Source organism: Rhinolophus sinicus, linkage group LG11 (assembly GCF_036562045.2).
Source record: "Rhinolophus sinicus isolate RSC01 linkage group LG11, ASM3656204v1, whole genome shotgun sequence".
Lineage (NCBI taxonomy): Eukaryota > Metazoa > Chordata > Mammalia > Chiroptera > Rhinolophidae > Rhinolophus > Rhinolophus sinicus.
The window spans coordinates 26,457,987-26,482,914 of record NC_133760.1 but is presented as its reverse complement, the minus strand read 5'-3'; positions in this window follow the sequence as shown (position 1 = coordinate 26,482,914).

Sequence of the window (24,928 nt, the reverse complement as noted above, 5' to 3'; positions counted from 1 at the left end):
ATGGTTCTTCTAAAAAAAAAAAGCAACATTTGAATGGGACCTTACCATAAAATACAGTTGTGATCAGAAATACATTAGGCTTGTGCAATATTGTGATCAAAATATTCTGCATCTCCATGCAATATAAATAAAGGTCTCACATTTAACAGCACTATAAATCCATAAGAATATTACTGATGCTCCCTGGCAGGCCTACCTGTGAAATAGTAGCTTCTAAAACTTGAATTTCTCAAAGGTTTGATATTTACAGTTGCACTTCTATAGCTCGATTTCAACTTTAAAAAAAAAAGTGTATCACTAGGTCTTTGTCTAAGCCATTGCAGCATGAAGAATGACCTGTGACTTAATAAATCAGAGTAGAGAACCCATGAGTACAGAGCAAGTTTAGCAAAAGAGAAACCTTGTTCACTAATACTGCTTCCCATCAGAACTACTAACAGAAACTCAATTTGTGGTGAATGTGTTGGCATCACTGAATTACTGTTAAATTTAAACACTCAGGTTTGTCTTAAGGAATTTCACACAGTTGGCCTCTTCTCTGAGCTTACAAATTCTAATTTTAAAATTTACCTTTATTTTCCTACTAGCAAATTTGAAATGTACTCAAATACCTAAGATATACTAGAGTCCCCATGCATTCTTATACATTGAAATTAATAAACACATACTTACTCTGTCTTTCCAATTCTCACATATTCTTGATTGTCATTAAAAGAGAACAAATTTAACCAAAAAATAGCATATGTAATTAAGTCCAGTTGCTTCATTTTGTCTAATGAAGCTGACTATAAATCCGGCAAATCATTAACTCCTTTATATTTTGTAAAATAAAGAGATATTAAGACAATTCTAAGCTAAATCACCTACATTCACAGTTAATGAAATTCAAAGCATTGCATTCTAAAGTTTAAGAAGCTTGGAGGTCAACTTAGGAGATTAACTCTGCTAACTTACAGATGACCCACCGGCACAAATAATATTTTGAAAAATAAAATTTGGAGATGTAAATATATAAATTATGTATGTAAATGTATAAAAATGTATCAATTATCTTGTCATATTAGCAGTATTAACATGCATCTACTTAGATTACTACATATTCTGCAACACAAACCCAAATCGCTTTTTAGAGATTCCAAACCCTATTATCAACCCACCTGAATACAGGCACCCAGCACATCTAATACCATAGTCATGTTGCCCACAAATCTTCCCTCCTCCGTCTGTGCTCTGTCGTGGTGTATATCTCCACCCACCTGAATAACTAACCCCGAAATCCAGGACTCATATTAGTCTCCTCCCTCTACCCCACAATAGACAATCACCACATGCCCACAATTTTGTCTACAATCAGATCTTAAAATCTGTCCAGTGGGATGCTTGCAAAATGGCTCTCTGTGTGGAATGCAGACAATGGCCTAAAGCACTAGAAGAAATGTTGACAAATCTAAATTTTGGAAAGCAACAACTTCTATGTGCCAAGAGTCGGAAACAAGAAGAGAGATTAGGTATGGAATCTGAGCGATTCGGAGTATTTTACTTTAAGTCCAGACGTTGATCATGGGTCACCACTTTGATAAATTCCTGGGAAACTACAGGCAAATCTATCATGAAAAGCTTCTGAATTAGCCTTTAAAAAATGTAAATATGTAACTATGTCTCTTAACTTCTTAGAATCAACAACATACCTCAAGAACCCTGTACCTTTCTAGTTGCTACTCTATCAAGGGTACCCATTATCTTGACTTCTAACATAATGGATTAGCTTTGCCAATTTTCGAACTCATATAAATGGAATCATACAATTATCTATTTATTTCTTTATTTATTTATTTACTTATTTACTTACTTAGTCTGACTTCTCTCACTCATCATGATGTATGAGAAATCCATCCATATTGTATTATAGAAGTTTGTTCTTTTCCATTGCTGTGTAATATGCCATTGAATAAATATATAATTTATCCATTATACTATTGATAAACATTTAGGTTGCTTTTAGTTTGGGGCTATCACAAATAGGTTTATACGAACATTCTTCGTGTCTTTTGGTGAAGATACACACACACACACACACACACACACACACATACACACACACTGCTGAAGTGGAAATATTAAGCCATTACGAAAATATTTATCTTTAATAGATATTGTCAAATGGTTTTCCAGAGAGAGTATACCGTTTCCCTCCCCCCCCACCACTCAAGTGTAAGAAATTTCAGCTGCTCTATTTCCTCACCAATATCTGAAATTTTTCAGTCTTTTTCTCATTTTAGCTATTCTTGTGAGCATACAGTGCTATCATATTTTTATTTATTTGTTTGTTTGCTTTATTTGTTGTTTCCTCACTGAACAAAAAATATTGAACGCATTTCCATATGTTCATTAGAAATTTGAATAGCCTATTTTATAGTGCTCACTTAACCTTCTCGCACATTTTTAAAGGATTCTCCTTTTTCTTACTGTTTTGTGTATAGGTATTCTTTGTATAGTCTGCATAGGGGCCCTTTGTCAGATATATGTATTGCAGATGTCTTCTCCCACTCTGTGAAAAGCTTGCCTTTTCACTTTCTCAGTGATGTTTTCTGATGAACGGGAGTTCTTAATGTAGTTCAATTCAACTTTTTTCCTTTAAAACTAGTGCTTTTTGTGTCCTTTTATATAACATATTTGCCTACCTTTGGCAGGGTCAGGAAAATATTTTCCTACGCTTTCCTCTTTAAGTTTTATTGTTGTACCTTTCAAAAGTGCCACATTTTATCTGCAGGCTTAGTTGTGGAGCAGATGTTTTAATAATAGGAACCAAAAAATGCAACAACTTTAGTCAATATATGAAAAGTCACGAAGCAGAGACAAAGACAAATATTCTGTCTCTGTTTTTCATTATGCAAAAATAAGAATAAAATCAGCCTGAGAAAAAGAAAGAGAAGGTTCACCTTGAATGGATTCCAATGGTGTGATTTCCAAAGTCCTTGCCATATTTCTTTCCCATAAGAACCTTCTAGAAATCTCCCTGCACTGATTCCCAGGAGACTCATACTGCTTCCTCCCAGGGAAGGAAGCTTCTGATCTATTAGGTGACGAAGGTGAGGAAAGATAAGACTAAGGATGGCTGGGACATCCAGGTCTTAGCTGGGGAAATAAAAATAAACCTAAACATAAAAATAAAAATAAAGCACTCTGACTAACTGAGCAATGCGATTTCCTACAAACTGTTGAGACATTCTCTGACCTTTTATAAAGGTGTTGAAAGGTGAACCAGTTACATTATAAGCAGAACATTCTGTTTTTAGCAACACAGAGATTTCAAAGAAATGTAGGTAAAATGTATGACCCTATAGGCTACCTGGATTGCTGAAAAACAGACCCTGAAATAAACTAAGGAGAATGTTTTTAAATGAGAGCAGGAAAAACTGTGAGAAGCGTCCTTGGCATGTCTTATAGAATTCCTACAGACTTCATTCCATGATATAATGAATCTCTTTCCTGCAAATGTGACTTGCCATGATTTTGCAGTTGGTTCCTTTTAGATAAGGGTGTGCCTTAGAATTTTCTTTCTTGCAATCACATTTCAAAAAATGTTTATTTCCATGCTCTGAGAGTTGGTAATGGGGCTGAACTAGTCATCTATTTGTGTTTGCAAGAAATGGTATAAGGCTATTATAAAGTGTGGAAAGGGGAATTACTTGCCAGCAATCACATGAATAAAGTGAGTCCAGTTTTGATTGACGGCAATGACCCTCCTGGTGAGGAAGAGTCCCAGGGAAAGGCACACAGCTGGACGCTTACATGCACTGGCGTGTACCCAGTGACATAATACTGGCTAAGCATTGGGTTCAGGTAAAATAACTGCTGTTAGACGGTCTTAATAAAGACACTAAATCAGACACATTTTAGTATCTTGGTGACGAAGATGAAAGGGAAATAGTCCCCCGAATATGAGGAACGTGAGTAGTTATACAATAAAGGTGAAACTATGCTGGATAAACCACCTGATATAAGATCTCTAAAAACTGCAGCATTAACAGGAGGCAAACCGAGGTTAAGTAAATCATCGAAATACAAACAGACTTTCATTTTATGGTCTTTTGTTCTGCATGTTTTCAGCTTCTCTATTCAATATTTTGCTCATTTGTGAGAACTCCATGGCAAGATCTGCCTTGGTCTTGATTCCTGCCTAGAGGTGTTATTTCGAGAATGTTCAGCATCAACCACAAAGGCAGCCTGGCCAGCTCTGTGGGCTGTGCCTGAAACACCAGGATCATGGTATTGAAGGGCCAGTCCTCAAATACCAGGATCATGGAACAATCCTGACCTGCTTTTTTAAATCCATCACTGTGCCTTTTCACTTTAAAATTCACACAATATGAAATGGTGGAAACTGCTCTGATGCTTGTCATCTGAGTGTAATACAAGCTATCTGGACTCTGAGTTCTGCGTGTCTTGGGTCAAAATTTTCACCTATCTACTAATTTACAATACTAACTTGAAGTGGGAAAGAAAAACCCAGAAGCAAAGGTAAGATGGTTTCTATGATTTTAAGCTATTGAAAACATATCAATTTTATGTACGTTCTTTTTTTTTTTCCATTTACCCAGATATATACCATTTGTTTTCATTTCATTTTTTTTTAATTTATTGGGGTGACAACTGTTAGTAAAATTACATAGATTTCAGGTGTACAATTCTGTAATACATTATCTATAAATCCCATTGTGTGTTCACCACCCAGAGTCAGTTCTCCTTCCATCAGGTCCTCTTGACTAAGGCACGACTCTGAAGATATAAGGCTAACTTCCAAAGAAAGGTTTAAAATGGCCTTTAATTTCATGATTTGCAGAATTTCAAACATGGATTGTGATTATAAAACAATGAGCTCTAATTTTAGTCATTCATTAAATTATTTGGTTATTATATGTCTCTCCCTTCCCCATTACACTCTAAACTCCATGATGGTAAGGATGGTAGGTGCTTTTTCTCAGCATCATATCCCCAGGACCAAGTATGATATTAAAGAGACTAGGGTTATTATTCCCATTAGATGGATTCAAAAAAGAACAACAACAAAAAAAAACCTGAGGTCCAAACTGGTTAACTTTAGTAGCCACCTAAAGCAAAACTCTGACCTGAACACAAGCATTTTGATTCCAAATGAAAGCTCACTTTTCTCATGCGTTACTGCCTCCCTATTTATATACAACCTAACAGTTAACGTTTTCAAAAACACCACACCTAGTCTTTCTTATCTCTCATCCAACTGTTATTAATCATCCCTATGGATCATCTTCATCAATTAATTGAATGTACATATTAAATCCTATCATTCATACAAATACATCAACTCATTTTTTTCCAAGTACTGAAAACGGTGTTTTTCCATAACCACCTCATATTGTAACTAAAGTTTCTGTTTCTACGAAAGTGTTTTTCCTCTAATACTATATTCTTTGTGGAGAAGCTACAGAGCACAGTTACTGATAGTTATTGGTTTGGGTTTTTTGTTGTTGTTGTTGTTTTATAATCAAATTGGTTTTTCTATTCTTTAGCGTCAATCCCAAATTAGGTTAACCGATAAAGATTTAAAACTCTCAAGAAATACGTTAATTCGCTTCTGTGCCCTCAGACTGATCACAAGGGAACAGGATATTGCCTTTTGAAAAGAAAGCAGACAACCTCAGGAAACCACAGCAGCTCAGAAGGATGCCTGTAACCGGAGAGCTCTGCCTCTGGTTACTCTGGGACAGCTTTTTATGGCGCCAGACAGAGTAGGCCCATTTGTTCACTCCCACCGGCCCGCACGCAGAGTGACTAGGGAAGGATTAGTTACTGTATTTTTGGTTGTTGTTGCACATTTCGAACAACTGTTTCTATGGGTTTCATATAAGAAGGACAACATGACATCCTCATTCGTGAGGCGAGGGCCATTTGTCAACGTGGGAAACATGCTTTTTCAGCTGGGCCTCATCCCCACAGGCCCTGTGTCAGTTCACAGTGTGGGCCATCGTCTCAGCTGTATCCCCACACAGATCTAAAACGCCCTTTCCGTAGGATCTTCCTCATTCACGTCCCTGCTCACTACCTTCAAAAAGGGATTTCCTGAGCCACGCCTGCCCTAGCACAAATAACCTCAGTCTTTTGCCATTTTCCTAGACCTAGAAGGTTCCTTGTTACTCCCAAGTTTCACTACCAAGAAGAGGTAAAGTAATATTCTACGTATGTTTGAGTTAGTCAGCCAGAGCTGTATCTAATACCTCGTATTAGAAAGAATTTCTGGAATAAGTACAACATGTGAAAGCTTCAGACGTAAGCTAGAGTCACTAACATTTTCAGGAACCTCCAATATCCTTATTCGCACTGGGCCAGATGGTCTCATGTTGTTGGCCAGGTCATAATCCCTACGACTGACACAGCATCAGGAGCAGAGGTAGTTCCAGCCTCCAACCTTCAGGCTCCAAACCTGCCTCTCACAGATGCAGAGACTCGTCAGGCAAGTTAACACAGCCACTTGTTAAAGTGCGCTCCAACAACAATTACCTCAAAGCATGTGGGGTGTCTTCGTATAGAGGTATTATGAGGAAGCCCTGGGTAGCCTGTCTCCTACTGTGTTTCCCCCACAATAAGACCTAACCGGAAAATAAGCCCTAGCATGATTTTTCGGGATGACACCCCCTGAGCATAAGCCCTAATGCATCTTTTGGAGCAAAAATTAATATAAGATCTGGTCTTATTTTGGGGGAAACACAGTAGGCCATAGGCAAGGTGAGGGTAGGACTCCCAAATTAAAAGCCCACACATTTCACAAGGAAGAGCCCACACATTTCACAAGGAAGAGTCAGAGTAAATACCTAACTCCAGGCTTGGCAGGTCAGGTTGGGGGGTGGGGACAGTGGAGCAGGCATGGACCAATCACTGAACCTCAACTCTGTTTCTGATTTTTAGGAACTGTGTTGACCCGTCACGTTTGTTAGATTCCATCCAAATAGTAGGAGTGAGCTCAGACCAATGATAGTTCATGTTCACCATCGACCTCTTTTTCTGCTGATTCTGCTCAGCCTTCCCGAGAGGCAGCAGCTGTGTCCTCCTCTGGTACCCAAGGTCCCCCTCAGAGTCTCTCATACTTTCCATGCTCAGGGTCATATAAGGGTCAAGGCTGTGCATACACGCTCAAGGCTCAGCAAAAATAGCCCTTTATTATTCTGTGTTTGCTTTCCACATTAACAATGGGGAAACTGTACATGTGCACTGTGGTAGTTTCACAGTGTGGTTAAGCTAATAACACAGGCTTTGGCATTAGAAATGGAGTGCAATCTTAGTCCAACCCCTTGACATTTAGGCGACTTCAGGTAAATAAATGAATCTCACTAAGCCTCAGTGTCCTTACTTCTCTAAAGAGTAGAAATCACACCTCACTCATGAGATGGTTTCCAGGACAGACTCACTTAAAAGAAAGAGAAAAAAAAAAAGTAGATTCCTGAGTGTACTCCAGGCTCACTGAGCCAAAATCACTTATGTGTTGAAACCAGGGACTCTCCATGTTCACTCACCCATCAGTGAATTCTCACACACAGGCATGTCTGAAGTTCACTGCTAAACTCTATGCAGTGATTCTTACCAGGAATTGCAGGGCATAGTTGGAAATCAGAACATCCCTGGAACTTCTCCCCACCCCTGCTTCAAAATACAAATGACCACTCTCATTCCACTCTCATATCCCACTATCTGTCCTGATTTCTGTTTGCAACCCAAGGTTCTGGATTTTTACCCCCATAAAGATGACACCCTAGGGGTGAAAATGAAGCGGCCATTAACTAGTGGACATAGTGAGCATAGAAACATCTTGATAATATTTCTGTTGCATCACCTAGTTTTAGGATGCATACAACTACATGAATTATGACTTCTGATCAGCCCTCTCCCCACCCTGTCTGGTATTTTGAGAACTGCTTTGAGTGAGGTGGTGGCTGGTCCTACCAGGGTGTCCTCACTGGTTCTGCAGAGTAGAGAGGCCTGGCCCATGATGGAAGTCCTGTGCTCAGATCTGGGACCTGCCCTGTTAGACCAACACCAAGGAACTGAGCCACTTGATAATAAATGGAGATGCTCCTGCAATTTGAGGGTGGGGTGGGCTGGAAGACAAGCATCTCAGGCAGCATAAGGAATGCCCTGGCTTTATGAGACTCCTCGCCCCCTCCTGGATATGGAAGCTAATCCCTGATTTAGAAAGGATATGATGGAATAGTAAGCAGAAGATCTTGATACCTGCTCTGCTTGGAGGAGACCTGACCTCTGCTTTACAAAGGCAGCAGCAGTGCCTTAAAAAGCAGCTCGGCAAGGCTTTGGGGCAAAGAAGTAAAAGGCATGAGGGATGGGTAGAGAAGGGAGACAACGGTGAGGAATTTAAATTTTCCCTGGGATTGAGAGTTCCTTTGCACAATAAGCCAAAAATGAAACACCTCGTAAACTGAGTTAAAAGAAATAATTATTACTTTGCAGTTTTTATCTTAAAGGGAAGAGGCTGTATAAACATGGTGAAATTTATTTATATCAAGTCAGCTTAAATAACTCATAAATGTGATTTAATCTCTCCACTCCCATAAGAATATTTATTACTTTATCTCACCTTAATAAAAATCCAATGCAATGTGGTTGTATACACACACACACACACACACACACATAATTTATGGAAATACAGTCTTGATTTTCAAACAGTTATGGTTTTAACAGATAAGATAAAATTTGCAATCACAAGACGGCACTATTAGTTTAGTTTTACCAGATCAGAATGAAGCATCATGTCTTATTAAACTAAAAATGAGCATCATTCATACTATGGCAATACCAATAGTTTTCTAATAGAAAAATTCCTGAGTTTATTTTATCACTGCTACACTCAGGGCTGAGTAGATGTCAGTTATCCTGACTGCTTTTGTTTCCCTGCCTTTGTCCTTTACTTTTAATGCTGGTAATAATCTTCTTTGACACAATGAAGTATAAAAAGGCAGTCAAATCTATTAAGATATTTCTTTTTGGCTTTCACCTTTAATAACATGCTTAGAAATGTCATTCCCACCCTCAGAAGTAGAGCCAACTCTAATTTCAGAATGTCTTCTAGGTCTGTGTTCTTTCCTTTATTTCATGCTGCATTCCACAGAGGCTTCCTTTGAGACAGTATTTCATTGCAAACACTGCTGTTTTGGAAAATACTGTTAACTCTATTCTCCCTCTGATTGTAGCAGATCTTGGAAGGATCAGCATTGTCATCGCAAATAGTTACCCCATCAATCTACAGGTGTTTACTGAGCAGCTACTCTCTAGAAAACACTAGGACAGAGGAGAAGGAAACAGGGAAGAGAGAACTGACTCAATCCCTAGAGTGAGGGCCAACTTTAAATGGGGAAACAAAATATGTATGAAATTTTTTTAAAAAAGAAAAAGCATACATTCATTGTGGGTTGAATTATGTTTCCCCCAAAGATATTTTCAATTCCTAACCCCTGGTATCTGTCAATGTGACCTTATTGGGGAATAGGGTTTTAGCAAATATAATCAAATTAAGATAAAATCATACTATTAGGATGGGTCCTAAATCCAGTGACTGGTGTGTCTTTATAAGAGGAAGGAGAGAGAATTGGACATGGGGATACAGAAGAGACACACACAGAGAAGAAGGCTATATGAAGACGAAAGCAGAGATTGGAGTGATGCCGCCTCAAGCCAAGGAAGGACAAGAACCACCAGAAGCTGGGAGAGGCAGGAAGGCTCCTCCCCAGAGCCCTCAGAGGGAGCAGGGCCCTGCAGATACCTTGAGTTCAGACTTCTGGCCTCCAGAACTGGGAGAGAATCAATTTGTCCTGTTTTAAGACACCTCGTTCGTGTTACTTTGTTTATGGTAGCCCTAGGAAACTAATACGACATCCATATTGCTCCTATTTGACAATTTGCCAAGCATTTTAAATTTTTCTAAGGATGCATCTGAATGTTCCAGGATGAATGACTATTAGAATTTAGAGGGCTTCCATATCAAGATGACAAGCAGATTCATACTTCATAACCCTCACTGCTCCAGACTCTTAAGAAAGACAGAGCAAATATAGAAACAGAAAAATCACAGACATACGTGATCCAAAATACAAAATAAATAACCCTCTGAATCAGAAACAGAACAAATATCCAAAACGGCTAGGGTGTTAAGATCTCAGCTTGCTGGTCTCCAGGGGTGAAAGCAGCTGTAGGATCAATGGGACTAGCATTGCTCCCTAGGAAAACGGGTCGCTGGATACAGGCACGCAGCTGGAAACCAGAGCAGGTGAAAAGACCCCTCGTGCCATCCCTGTACCCCAGGATGGTAGGCAGAATAATGGCCTCCCAAAGCGACCTTTGGATATGTTACATTACGTGGCAAAGGGGAATTAAAGATGCAGATGGAATTAAGGTTGCTAATCAACTGATCTTAAAACATAGACATTTTTCTGAATTATCCGGGTAGGCCCACTGTATTCACAAAGGTCCTTACATGTGGAATAGAGAGGCAGAAAAGTCAGTGTCAGAGGGATGTGACATGAGAAGGACTTGCCTGGCCATTGTCAACTTTGAATGTGGAAGGGCTGACAAGACAAGGAATGAAGGCAGCCTTTAGCAGCTGGGGAAAAAACAAACAAACAAAAACACCCCAAGAAAACAAATTGTCCCTTAGACCTTCCAGAAAGGAATGCAGCCCAATCATCAATTTGACTGTAGCTGGATGAGACCATGTTAGACTTCTGATCGCCAGAACTGTAAAATACAAATACACCCAGCCCTTGTGAAAGGAGGCTACACCTCAACTGGGACTGTGACCTGGCCAGGGGTGGTGCCAAAGAGGAGGAGACACTGGTGCAACGCCAGCAAAGCCACTCCCGGACTCTGACGATGAGTTGTCCAAGACTCCAGCAGCTTCCAAAGCTGTAATTCCACCTGGCGATTTAAATAACTGGATTTAGAAATGGGGCCTGAAAGGACCGAGAGGAGTCAACTGCAAAAACCACAGACAGACGGAGGAGGGAGTGAGTGGTACAGAAGAGAAGGAACGAACGAGGGGGAAGCAAAGTAAAAAGATTCTTACACAAAACACACTTCCAAACTGAAATTCTAAAACCACATGAAGAACTTGAACACTAAGAAAGACCATCAGTATGACTAGGACCCTGACTAGGAATTCACTCCTGTGACAGTCGTTCTGTAGCACTGTCAGACAAAACCTGAACAAATAGTATTGGAATAGTTCAAAGCACTAGAAGCATTTTTATTTTTTAAGTATCCACTATAGACTGAATGTCTGTGGCCCCCTGAAGTTTATATGTTGGAATTCTCACCTCCGAAGCGATGGTGTTTGGAGATGGGGCTTCTGAGCGGTAATTAGGTCAGGAGGGGGGAGCCTGCATGAGGGCATTGGTTCAAAAGGGACAGGAGTGCTTGCTTCCTCCCTCTCTGCTCTCTACCCTGTTGGGGTACAAGAAGATAAAGCAAGAAGGGGGCCTTCACAAGACACCGGCTCTGCCTGCACCTTGATCTCGGATTTTTCTAAGCTCCAGACTACAAGAAATAAATGTTGTTAATCCACCCAGTCTATCGTAGTAATTTGTTACAGCTGCCCAGACTGACCAGGACAATATAGAAGCAAACCTATCATGAATAAAATAACAGCCATGAATATGAAACATGAAATATATCAGATAAACTTAAGTACGGTCAGATTTGACAAGTAACCCTCAGCATGGTATCCACTGTAAAGCAGCAGTGCAGCACAGAGAGACGCAATCCCTTCCCATAAATCAATACGTAAGATGAAGCCATATGTGCACACGCATATATGCATGTATGTCTACATTCTCTACTTTTAATTTTGCAAAAGCAAGTCGGGCTTGCAATTGATCATTTTTCCAATAACATACATCTTCCTCATAAAAGAAGATACTGTTTACTCAAACGGAGATGTTGGATTTGGAAGGTTGCAGTCATGATGGATCTTAAATTTGAAATTCTTTAACTCTAACATACGGCAAAGAAGAGCCTGGAGTTTTGACAGTAAAAAGACAGGAAAAGCCTCCTATTCCCTGCTTTCTGCTGTTCAGCCCTTTCCCGAGACACTGAGCTAGCAGTACCCTAACTGCTGACCGAATGGGATGTATGGGAGAGAGGGAAGTGAAAAAAGAAAAGACTAAAAGTGGTAGGAAGCCCAAAGATAGGGGGAAACAAAAAAGTAGCATTCCAAAAACCATATCCAGCCTACTAGCAGTATAAGTCCAGAGAGTCATTCATTTTAAAGATTCGCCTTTTTCTATTCAGCTCATTATGTCATGGCTTCTCCTGAGAACTCAATAAACAAATTCTCTTGAAGAGAATTTCGTTTTGTGGGGTTCTGCAGCCGAATCAGGCAGCAGTACCATTAGTACACCCCGAGTTCTGACATGCCTCACAGGAGAACGTCTTGGATAAGTGAATTTTCTAATTCTGGCTCTGCCACCAGCTAATTTGGTTTCTCTGGATTAATGATGTCACGTCTAAAAACGTTAGGATTAGATTAGATGCTCCCGCTCTCCTCTTTTAGTTCTATAATTTTTATTATTCTGTTTCACAGGGATATTAAAATATTCTAAATGCCCAGTCTTCTCTTGTATGATTTATAAGACTGGAAAGTGAAAAAGAAGGATCTAGCAAAATTCACAAAATAAGCTGCAATTAAAATAAGGGATTGTTAATGCTCTCACCATATCATACAATATATTCTCAGCTAAGACAGGGGAAATGCAAGCTTTCAATTGTTACTAATGATTGAGTACTACACACCTGCAAGAAATTTTCGAAAACTGAAGAAATATATTCTAAGCTCTGTATTATACGCTACAAAAAGGAATAGGGAAGCAAGTTTAAGTTTGGGTTAAGTTTTAAATATTGTTCCATTGTTTCTCCTTAATCAATATAAACTGAAAACAGATTCATCTAATTCATTTCAAGAACCTAGTAATGGATTTGGAAGGCCAATTCCAGGTCTCCCAGGCATTGAGCAAAAAATAAAGCATGAGTGGTCTTCCGTCAAGGAGCTGAGGCATGAAATAAAACTCTGACTCGCTCTGAAAACGGAAAGCATGCCCCACTGTAAGGGCAGGTGGACTGCAAAAGACACATGCAGCTGGGCACAGAGAGCACAGGAGGAAAATCAGGAGATTTTCTCCACGGTTTCAAGAAAATGAGTAGAGAATAATTGAGATAACTGAGAACAATATTGGTTAGTACTGGTAAGTGAACTGTTGCCTTCAATACAGTGTAATTAGTGACTACATAATGGGCATATGGATTTTCTAACACCTAGCATTAAAATCACAGGGCTTTGTAGAAACTCATTCAAGTTACGTTCATAGCCGAAGATTATTTTCTAGTTACGTATTGGTAATAATAAATCATCCCGTGGCTTAAATAATAACAACATGTTATTTACGAATATGGTACTGACTGGAGTGATCTAGAAAGTTCTTGGTCAGGTTCTTTCCACGGCCATAGGCAGATGGTGGTGAGGTCTGGGGTCATCTTAAAGACATTTTCACGCACTTGTCTGGTGCCTGGGCTGAGAAAACTTAAAGAGCTGGAGACTGGAATGTTTGGGGCTGTGTGGGCCTCCCTCTCTATCTTTATGTAGTCAGTCACTCCAAGTGGTCAGTCCACAGGGTAGCCAGACTTCTTACATGATGGCCAAATGCTTCCAGAGTGAGTATCACACGAAAAAAAAATATGTATAGAAACACCATGGCCTTTTCTAACTTAGTATCAAAAGTCATGCAAAATCACTTCTGCCAAATCCCGTTCGTGGTGGCAGTCACAAAGGTCCATCCAGGTTCAAGGCAATAAAGATTCCTCATCTTATGGAAGTATGGCAAATTCTGGAAGAGCGTGTAAGATGGGAAATACTATTCTAGCCATTTTTGGAAAACACTTCTGCTAAAAGCTGCTTGGGGTAAGAAGACCTCAGTGATTTTTAAGAAATAATTTCCCAATTTATTGGGAGAAAATGAAGACTTGGGCATGGTGTTAGTTTTCTTTTGCTGCCATAATGAATTTCCACAAACTTGGTGGCTTCAAACCACCCACATTTGTTATTTTGCAGTTCTGTAGGTCAGACATCTGTTATGGGTCTCACAAGGCTAAACTCAAGGTGTCATCAGAGCTGTGTTCCCTTCTGGAAGCTCTAGAGAAGAATCAGTCCTCCTGCTCAAACAGATTGTTGTCAGAATTGAATCCATGGCAGGTGTAGGACTGAGGTCCCCATGTCCTTGCTGGCGGCCAGCTGAGGTCCATTTCTAGGTGCTAGATGTCATCTGCATTCCTTGACTCCTGGTCCCCTTCCTCCGTCTTCAAAGACAGCAACAGCTATTCACACTCACTCTCACACCTCATTTCTCCTCCCTTTCTTCCAGTCATGTCCTTGACTGACGCTTAATGAAGAAAATCCTCTGCTTATGGGCTCATGTGATTAGACAGAGCCCACCTTGAAAATCCTGGGTCCTCTCCCTATCTCAGGGTTCGTCACCAGAATGACATTTCTTGAGTTCCTTTACCATGTAAGGTACTATACACGTATTCTGGGGACTAGAACTTGGGCATTTTGGGGAGCCATAATTCTGCCCACCACAGACATCATGTGTTTGATTAAATAGAGATCACGGCAAAGGAATTAAAGAAATTGATGTTAAAACAATGATTCTGGGGCTTCCCTGAAATAAATCCCTGTACATTAAGCACATTTATGTAACTAACTGATTTCCCTTCTCACACATGGTCAGAAGTATAAGATTACAAAGTGCATGCCCTTAGATCCGTTGAGCTTTCTCCAAGGAGAGAAAGACTTTCTCACTAAAATTTAATTAACTCTACTTTATATGCAATTCTAATAAAGGTTACTTGGTTTCTAAAGCCAAACAAACCCAGCAGTAACAAAGTAGAAATGGCAAATACCAATTATCAATGATAAGTGACATCTGACAAGAAAGTAGAAATCAAAAAATTAGAACACGGAAATATCATATCTACCACACATGCACAAACACAAATAGTGATCTAAGGTCATTTGTTAGCAGGGCACAGATTGCTACACTGGTGAATATCACTATATGTCTTTGAGACATGACTTTGAGTTATATTCAAAATATTCTTTTCATGAGCTTATAATATGTTATAGAAATATTTTACATCATTAGGAAAGGCTAATATTTTCTTAAAACAAGCCATGTGGTGGACATGTTGGCAAACCTGGTGGCTCCCACCATGCTGCTGGGAAGGAAATGGACCATAAGACCACACGCTCTGGACATATGTGTTTGCACCGTGGGATGTGTGGCTCTGGCTGAGCAAATCAGCATCTCTCCTCCTGAGGAAGGCCTCTAGGCACGGAGAGAAGAATAAAGCAGTCCCTGGGGAGAAGCCAAGCTGTGAGACCCAGGCCTGGACTGAACTGCTTCCAATTTCCAACTCTCACTCGCTCCAGGGACCGAAATGTACTTTCTGCTTTTAAGTCTTCTGCTGTTTTGCCAATCATTTCACTTATTTACTTATTTTGGCCTAACCCAGTCCCAGTAAATTTCTCATCCTGTGACCACACAATTCATCACTTACACAAATGGGCAAAATCTTTGCCATCTGAAAAATAATCCAGCTAAAAGGATCGATTCTCCAAACTCAGGTGGCTGTTAAGTTTTGTATTTTGTGTGGTTTACAAAAGCACTTTCTAATCAACTAGCCAATCCTTGATCAGAAGAATATGGTTTCCCACCTCAATAACTGGCTTTGAATAAAACAGATGTCTGCAATTTTATTTCAAATATGACCCAATAATAGAATTTGATAAAAAGGAGTTGAAATACAATGCTTTCCAAATAAAATGCTTATGATTGGTTTTAATATATCTCAACAAACATCTTCTTGAAGTTAAGAAATTAAATCATCATAGAAATCATAGATTTCGAAGAAAGCCTCTATCAGTTTTCTTTTTTTTAACCAAGAAATCTATTATTTTCAGAAAAAAAAACAACACATTAGCATCATAGACAATATGATTTACTCCTTGAAAAAGTCATTAGTAAGGTTAAAATTTCAGGATTTTGAAGTGCCATGATTTTTAATTAGTCAGGGTCAAGGCAGGAATACAGAGCCCACCCCAGGTAATTCAATAGAGGGAATTTAATATGAGGCATCAGTAACAATCGTGTTGGAAGATTTGAAAAGCCAAGCAGGAAATAGAGGCCAACGAGAGGTTAGCAAGAGCAGCTGGGCTGCTACACACCACAGGACTAGAGAGACCAAGGCAGGGGGCCAGAACCGCCAGATGGGAGCTAGAATTGTAAAGGGGACACAAGTGTAACCGAAGACCCCACATGAAGTGGCTTTTTCCATTGGCGTCTTCCATTGGCTGGCCTTCACCGGCAGCTGGTTGGCAAGGGAGCCCAGGCAAGGTAAGTTACAAGAGTGGAACCCCTGCAAACTGAGCTGACCACAGAAGAGCTGGAAAAGGCTCTGAGTATAAACAGGAGAATAAACAGGCAAATAACCATCACAACGATTGTGCAGATTTTTGTAGCTTAAAAAACACACTATAATATGTGGAGGGACAGAGGCCATTGCTTCCCGCACAAAACAGTAGGCCAGCTAAGAACCACATTATTACGCCCAACTGTTGCCTTACAGCTGCTGAACTGCTGTTCCCCGCGCCTTCCCGATGATATCACAAGGAAGTGTCTCAGAAAGCTGAGACCCGGTGGAATAATGTCAGTGAAGCTTCCTTGAGGGAATGTCCTGGAAAGCTGGGAACCGATGAAATAATATTGGTCAAGCTCTCTTAGCTGATGGTTTCAGTGCAGTGATACCATCCCCCGGGACTGTGCGTGTGTGTGAAGGCACAGTACGTGTTGGAGCACAATGGGGACTTTCGGGAAGAATAGCCAGTCAGGCACGCGACGCGTGGACCATGGAAAAATCAAACTTTACTTCCTTATATGATGACTAATAAAAGCCATGCGTTGGCCCGATTTGGGGCTCAGTCCCTGAGGCTTGAATCCTTTGGCCCAGCTTGCACTCTATTCTTGTCTACTGTCCTTCTTAAACTTGTGCCACCCTTCTCGCTTCCCACTGCTCTTGTCGTGCTGGACACGGCATCCAACGGTCATGCTATGCTATACAAATACAGAAAGGTAAAATACACATGCTATCCCAGAAGTCAGATAGGAAAATCAGCAAAGATTTTACTTTATTGCCCTCTGGCACTTAGGAACAAAGCTAGGGCTAATAATCTGCCCTGTGAGCAAAGAGAATAACCCTGTCATTATTGTTATATTATTGTTCAAAATTATCATATATAATGATTATAACTGATGCTTATGAACTATGGTAGAAAATATTATGGTTGCTTTCCAAAAGCCTCTCCACTCATCTTTCATTGTTCTGTAGCCTTATAATTTGGGTGAGTGTGACCCCAGTCCTACTGGGTGAGTCATGACATGTTTAAGCCATTCAAGGAAATCCCATCAATCTGATTACAGTGGTTCAGAGACAGTCAGGCATAAGCTAATCAGCATATGATATTCCTTGACTACAGAATTTGTGCAGGGATGGTCCGTTCAGAATTTTATTCAATGATTGTGAAAGTTAAGTTCTCTCTCCCTCCTCTTAGAGGTGAAATGAGCAATTCCTTCTTGTAACTACCCTGTGACCGTGAGAGAACTCAGCATGGAAGTAAAGTTTGACCCCCTTGGTACACAAATGTCAAAAGCAAGTAGATCATAGAAAAATCAAGACCTGATCAAACAATGCCTGAATCCCACATACTTCAGACACATAAGTCAATAAATGCCCTAGATTCCTTCAACCAGTTAGAGCTTGTTTCTGGTTGTTGTTGTTGTTGTTAGTAACCAAAAACAAAATGCTAGGGACACTACTTCAAAGGCTACTTCACTTAATTCTGCCAAAATCCTGCGAAGTAGGCTTTACTACTGCTTTCATTTTATATTTGAGAAAAATGAGGAATGAGGGCAATGTGTCCAAATTCCTGCAGCTGTAGAGAGTGAAGAGAGTTTGAATGTGGTCCATCTGACCGTGGAGCCAAAGTTCTAAACCAGGGTGCCACACGTTCCCTATACCCACCTTCCTGCTCCAAAACGTTTTTTTAATGGCTAGCTCTACTGGCCTTCAGCTTTGGAAGAACGTTTTAAATAATGACTTGATAAAACCCAAAACAGAAACATAAGGACACGTCAGAGACTGCTCAAAGGTGCACAATCAAACCAAGTTAAAGATAATAATCAAGTTTAGCAGTTTTCACCAAAACAAATCATTCAGGGACACTATGTATTCATGAGCCATCATGAGCATACAGGTTCAAATGTCCAATCTTAAGAAATACTTTTAAAGAAAAGTAAAAATAAGTGGGTATCACCGGAGCATCCTATTTTTTTGTTTGTTTTAATTTTTTTTATTAAATGTATTGGGGTGACATTGGTTAGTAAAATTCTATAGGTTTCAAGTGCATATTTCTATAATACATCATCTGTATATTGCCTTGTGTGTTCACCACCCAGAGTCAGTTCTTCCATCACCATGTATTTGACACCCTTTACCTTCTTCTACCACCCCATTTTGTTTTTAAAACTGGAGAAAGAGTTGGTTGTATGTGGACATCATAAAATTTAGGGTTCTCTTAAGACTGTGATTCCTTAGCTTGGACTGATAGCTTTCTAAATAGGTGTCAGTATATGTATGTGAAAGTCATTCCTACACAAAATAGTTTTGGTAAAAAAACCAAATACATCATTTACATACACACACTCACATAATTCTCTCTCTCTCTCTGCCTGTCTCTCTCTCTCTCTCCATATATATATATATATATATATATATATATATATATATATATATATATATTACATACAGAATAGTATAGTAGGTAGTGTATATATACACATAATTCATATATATATTTCTATATAAATATAAATACATAATTATATATTGTAACATGTGATAAAACTTTATCCTTATCCCCTAGACATGTATGAATTCTATTGTTCTTGCAGTATTCTTTCTAACAATCAAGTAAATACCATATCTACTCCCTCAGGTTTTACACGGTCCCCTCACAAAAGCATGTGCAGCTGTCAGGGCACACAGTCTCTTACAAAACTAAGTACAAGATAATTCAACTGAATGGGCTCAATTTGTTCACACTGCCAGGATACCCCCATCCCTCTCCCTCTGTTGGGGCCCCCGAGGATGGAGCAGGGCTGCCGCAGCAGTCTGCTTCCTCATCGCTACAGCACTGTGTGACCCAAACTAACTCTTCGTGCTGCCGGGAAATGGCAAATGCACTGGGGAAAACCTGCTCCCTAGTGCCCTTCCTGTTAACAAACACTCAGTTCCCCTGGAAAGTATTCCTGCCTGAGAAACCAATTAGTCATTATTCTTGAAAGAATTGAGTATTTTTCTTTTGACCTGTTGTGGACATTTGACCCCAATGTGTGCCCATCTGCTCTGAATAGAAACCACAAAGTCTACACTGAATCTTTCAAAAAGAGGAAAAGATAGAAGCTTTTTGGTAACCTGGCTCTGAAAACAGAGGAAGCTGAGACAGTATGTTGCATATTGATATTTCTTCTGTTTAAAAAAGCAGTAACATTTAAACCCACTCCCCCTGTTAAATGCTATAGAAGCAAGTGTGAGTCCAATGAGGCCATTTCTGCCCACAGGGATTTGGACGTGTCAAGGTCCTATCTCCCACCACCGCCCGGTCCTGGGACAGAATTCCCACCCTGAGACCAGGCATCCCTTGCATTGCAACCCAAAAGCCCTGCCCAAAGGCATTCACTTCACAGGAAATTTTTCTATCAGTTGGACAGAGTGAATCTTCAAATAAATTTGATTCTAGACAGACACATTTTGATAAAATTCTAGGGAAGAGGGTCAGAAAAGGCCAGGAACATGTAATAACCAAAACAACAGGCCAGCTCAGGCTCTGACTAGAGGCTGGTATTAGAGCGGAAGAAGCCCCGACCTTGCAGTCAGACAGATGTGGTTTGATACCTGGGTTTGCTACGTACTCGCTGTACAGCACTAGCTGAGTCTGCTAACTGATCTGTATGCTTTGGTATTGTTTTAAAATCAGACCAATACTTGCTTCAAGGGGTGACTGTGATAAACTGTTGAGAGAACGTAAAGCTCCTGGTTCTTCCAAATTCTCAGTATACTGTGCGGGTCTCCATTAAACCCTCAACCACCCCCCTCCAGACACATACCCTCACTTCAGATCCCTCCCAACCTACAAGCAAAGCGCTATATTCTCAAGGTACTAAGCCGTACTTGGTAGCTTTAAAGGCAGTAAGCCTCATTTACTCCCTCCCTGTGGTCAGCAAAACTCTACAAATGGCTCCCAAGATTCCACATCCTAGTCCTGGATCTTGTGACTCTGAGGCAGTGTCCCTCTCATCGTCACTCTCATCTAACACAGCCCCGTGGCTGTGAGGTACTATGTGGCACAGCTGACCTGCAAGTAGGAAGACTACCGGGGGGCAATCACATGGGTCCTTCAAAGCAAACAGCTTCCCCTGCTGGTAGGGGAAGGGCTCCTCGGAGTCTGGGAGTGAGAGGAGAGCGTGGCATACTGCTGTCGGTCTGAAGATGGAGGGAGCCACATGAAAGAGGTCCCCAGAAGGCAGATTCCTCAGATGAGTGAGGAATGGGACCTCCGTCCTACCACTGCAAAACCTCCATGACCTTAGAAGTGGATTCTTCCACCGAGACTCCAGAAAGGAAGGCAGCCCTGCTGTCACTTGGATCTCAGCTTTGTGAGACTGAAGAAGGAACCCAGCTGCACCACACCAGTCTTAGGACCTAAAAGAACTGTGAGATAAGAGAGCTGCATGGCTTTATGCTACAAACTGTTTGGTAACGTGTTCTATAACACACAACTGCTTGACTTCCACAGAGACAGAAAGAGAAAGAGAGAGACAGAGACACAGAGACTGAGCAAATGGAGCAAAATCAACAATCAGCAATTGGTGAGTCTGGGTAAAGAGTATAAGAGATTTCTTTGTATTATTCTTGCAACTTTTCTGTAAATTTGTAATTACAGCAAAAAAAGAAAAAAAAGAGTTACAAATAATTAAAGCATAGGGCAAAACAAAACCCTTTGGCATCTGCGTAACTGCCAGTTGCTAATGTGAGTTCATAAATCCTTCAAGTACATAGGAGCCTAGAGTCGTCTCTCACTGGTGGGCCTCAATGAAAAAAAACATAAGTATCCAGTGACTTGGATAATAAATTCTCAAGTTTATCTCAGACAGTAGGAGGCCAAAAGGCTTCCCTTTTTTATTTTGGCCGGACCATCTTTTTTTAAAAAGATCATCTCTGCCAGAATCTAATTGTAGGCGGTTCACAGATGTTAGGGGGCCATGAATCTGAGGATACAGTATTGTACAAAAGCTGAACATCAGTGTATCAAAAAATGCATGATCATTCCCTTGGCAATGTCGAAAAACACATTTGTGTGATGAAGAGAGATTTTTTGTTTTGTTTTATAGAACACCTTTTACTTAAAAATGAGGCCTCTCTGGGGCTGTCAACATGGATATATAAGAGATTTTTTTTACAATACCACAAAGGAACTTTTCAGACATACAGTTGTTGAGCTTATAATGCAAAGTCTCAAAAATTACTATAGGCACAATAAGGTCAATACCTATTCCATCCATTGGTGGCTTTCAGTGGTCCTTCTAAACAAAGGAAAACAAACATGGATAAGCAGAGTATGTTTCTTATTGATTTCTCTGCTTCACACTACTAGGAAATACATTTCAGAGTCTAGAAATAAGTCAAACATTGCTCAAGTTATGTTTTAAAATACCCTCCAGGTCCCCTTTCTGTATTTCCTCTGTCAATTTCCTCTGTCAATTCTCTCAGTTCTGCATTTTTCATTAACTTTCTTGGATTAACTTTCATCCCCATACCTTCTGTCAATAGCACCCTAAGATATTTTGACATTGATTATCAACATCAATTTCAGTTTGGTGCCATCTGCTATGCACTGTGGGACTTCAGCAAGTCTTTCCTTTTCTTTCTTTTTATTTTCCTAAGCTTATTTGAATTCCTGTATCTCCTGACATGTCGGAACATTGTGATATTACAAGCATTTTCAAAAAGAGGAAAATGAGATTGGATTTGAATTTCACCTTTCTTCTGTCCACGGGAAACAACCTCCCTTGCTCATAATAACGCATCAACGGTCAAAGGCCTAAAACCAGTATTAAGAGCTATTAACTCTCTCTTTAAGGCTGAGGTAGGAGATGTGCAGGGAAAGCCTCAGCCTTTCTCCAAAGAGAATACTTTCATTTCCAGACAATTATAGGGATTTCTTGAAAATTCTTCTCTGTGTGAGTGTGAATTTGCATCTTTATAATTTCTAATCACTGGTCTTTGTTTGGCCTTTTATGTCCTCATGGGTTAAAACTATTCTGTCTTCCTAATGACTGTTCTTCTAACATGAAGACATCTATTGTACTCCTTGCCAGTCCCCAGCTCCTCTTTTTTTCCTGGTAAAGTATTTTAGAGTTTTCATAGGCTACCCTTTAAGCACCTCACCCCTAGTCGGACACCTATGGACCAGTTCCCTTTGATGAGCGTCGCTCTTAGAGGGCGGCCTGTACAATCTCCTCTTGTCATCTCTAATTGATGTATTACACTAGAATGGACTGCAATTCTAAGAAAGCCACACTATTTTATTACAACTAATAGGTCTAGAAGTCTTCTAGGCTTTAAAATCCCAGGACAGCCCACGGCCCTGGTAATTCCCTGTGATCCTACTATCTGAAGCAAAGTCAGACAATACAACTTTACAAAGAATGAGTGATAGGACCACCTTAAATGCACACAATTGAGTGAAAACACAAAGCTGCAATTTTTCACGTTCAGCACTGCCTCTGTGATTCTGTATTTCTGTTAGTTAAACACATTAAAGTGCTTTATGTAGAAGAACAATAGTATCTTAACGTTTAATCCTCTCAAATATGAAATTTGAGGGAGAAAATAGTATGTATCAGATTGGTCCAAGAACCTTTTTATATTTTGGTCATTTCAGGGTGAAGAGCCACAATTCCAGTTACCTACGTGTAAAAAGCAGCAGCAATGTTCTAAAAACAGAGCTGGAATTTTTTAACTTAGTATGAGCTGTTTTTGCATTTGGAAAAATGAAGAATTTTGTTGTAGATGCCACTGTTCTTCCTCACATTCTTAATAAGAATGTTCACATACTTTGCAAAATCAGACCTAAGGTTGCCCTTGAATCTGTATTTAAAAATTGTGATATAACAGAAAAATGAAACGGTCTACCAAATACAAATGTTCTTCTACTATAAAATTGAAATGACCATTCTAGCTAGTTCTGCTTATAAACTCCATTCTTTTTCAGAGGTTACTGCTTTCTTCATAATGTCGCTCTGGAGTTGTGACCAGCTGTCCTTGTTACTTAAATGTGTGATAGGAAAACACCTGGAAATAAATGGCTTCCACAAGGAAATATGTTACACCATTTGCCAAAAGAAGGAATTTGGGCATAAATGGCTACAAGTGAATAACTTTACTATCTCATTTAAAAAACAAACAAACCAAAAAACAGAAACATTATAAGGTACGGATTTCACATATTTAGGAAATCTAACTTTTTTATAGGAGTCTGACTCTTTAATAGGAATGCTAGAGTCAGCTTTACTATTTTTATTTTAACCCAATATGAATGCAATGGTTGACTTCGGCTATTTTTTGAATCCAAATCTCAGATCTAAAACTATATATGGCTAATGAATTAAATCTGCAATACCTAATATGTACTTTCATAAAACACAATTTGAGAACTATAAAATTTTCTGTGAACTTACACTGAATCCCTTGCTCCTTAGTACCGAGATTCTAATCCACTCCCTCTATATTCCTTCTTGGAATCAACAATTCTAAAAACAAAACATAAAGGCAAAATTACAAAGAAAAGTAACTCCATGATATGTGGGCCTAGAATTTCATGGTTTATTCCTATTGTGATATGTAGTATCTTACATAGGTGTCCAATATGAATAAATATCCAGTTATTTAACTGCTGCAAACATACATGTACATACACAGACACATACACACACACACACACACACACACACACACACACACACACACAGATTCTACAACCTATGAAAAATTTCAGGAAGTACACATAGCAGATTGCTAATGTTAGTTTCTTCTACGGGTTGGAATTGAAAATGGGGAGGGACAGAAATCACACTTTTGTTTCTTAGGATTTTTCAATGTACTTCATATTTAAAACAATCAAAAGAGAAAAGGAAAATAACTGATTTTTCTCTATGAATAGCCATATAATGAAAGTTCTGCCTGTGAGTAAAAAAATCATGCCACGATACTTGCCACCTAAGATTCCGTGGGTGATACCAAGTGCTTTTTTACATGTCATCACTTGAGTTCCCTGTGACAGCTCTCTACCATTAGAATAGGTATTTTCATTTTCTTTTTACTGATGAGTACAAAGGGGCTCAAAGTCGGTTAACAGACTTGAATGACTTCATGCGGGGATGCACTGGCAAAGGAATCAGACCCAGGCCTGCCAAAGCCAAATGCACAGTTGTTTCTTCCAAACCCTGCCTCTAAAACAAAACAGTCAAACTTGCTGGGTACATTTCCTTCTGAAAATGTTCAGGGAGCACTGAAAATGTACCAGGAAACAAAATGAAGTCAACATGTGCTTCAAAAATCTTTTTAGAGAAGCACCATAAATAAAATGGAATAAACCCAGATAATTATTTCTAAAGTCTAATGGCGGCCAAGAAAGTTTGACGATGTCAATGTATTTAGAAAA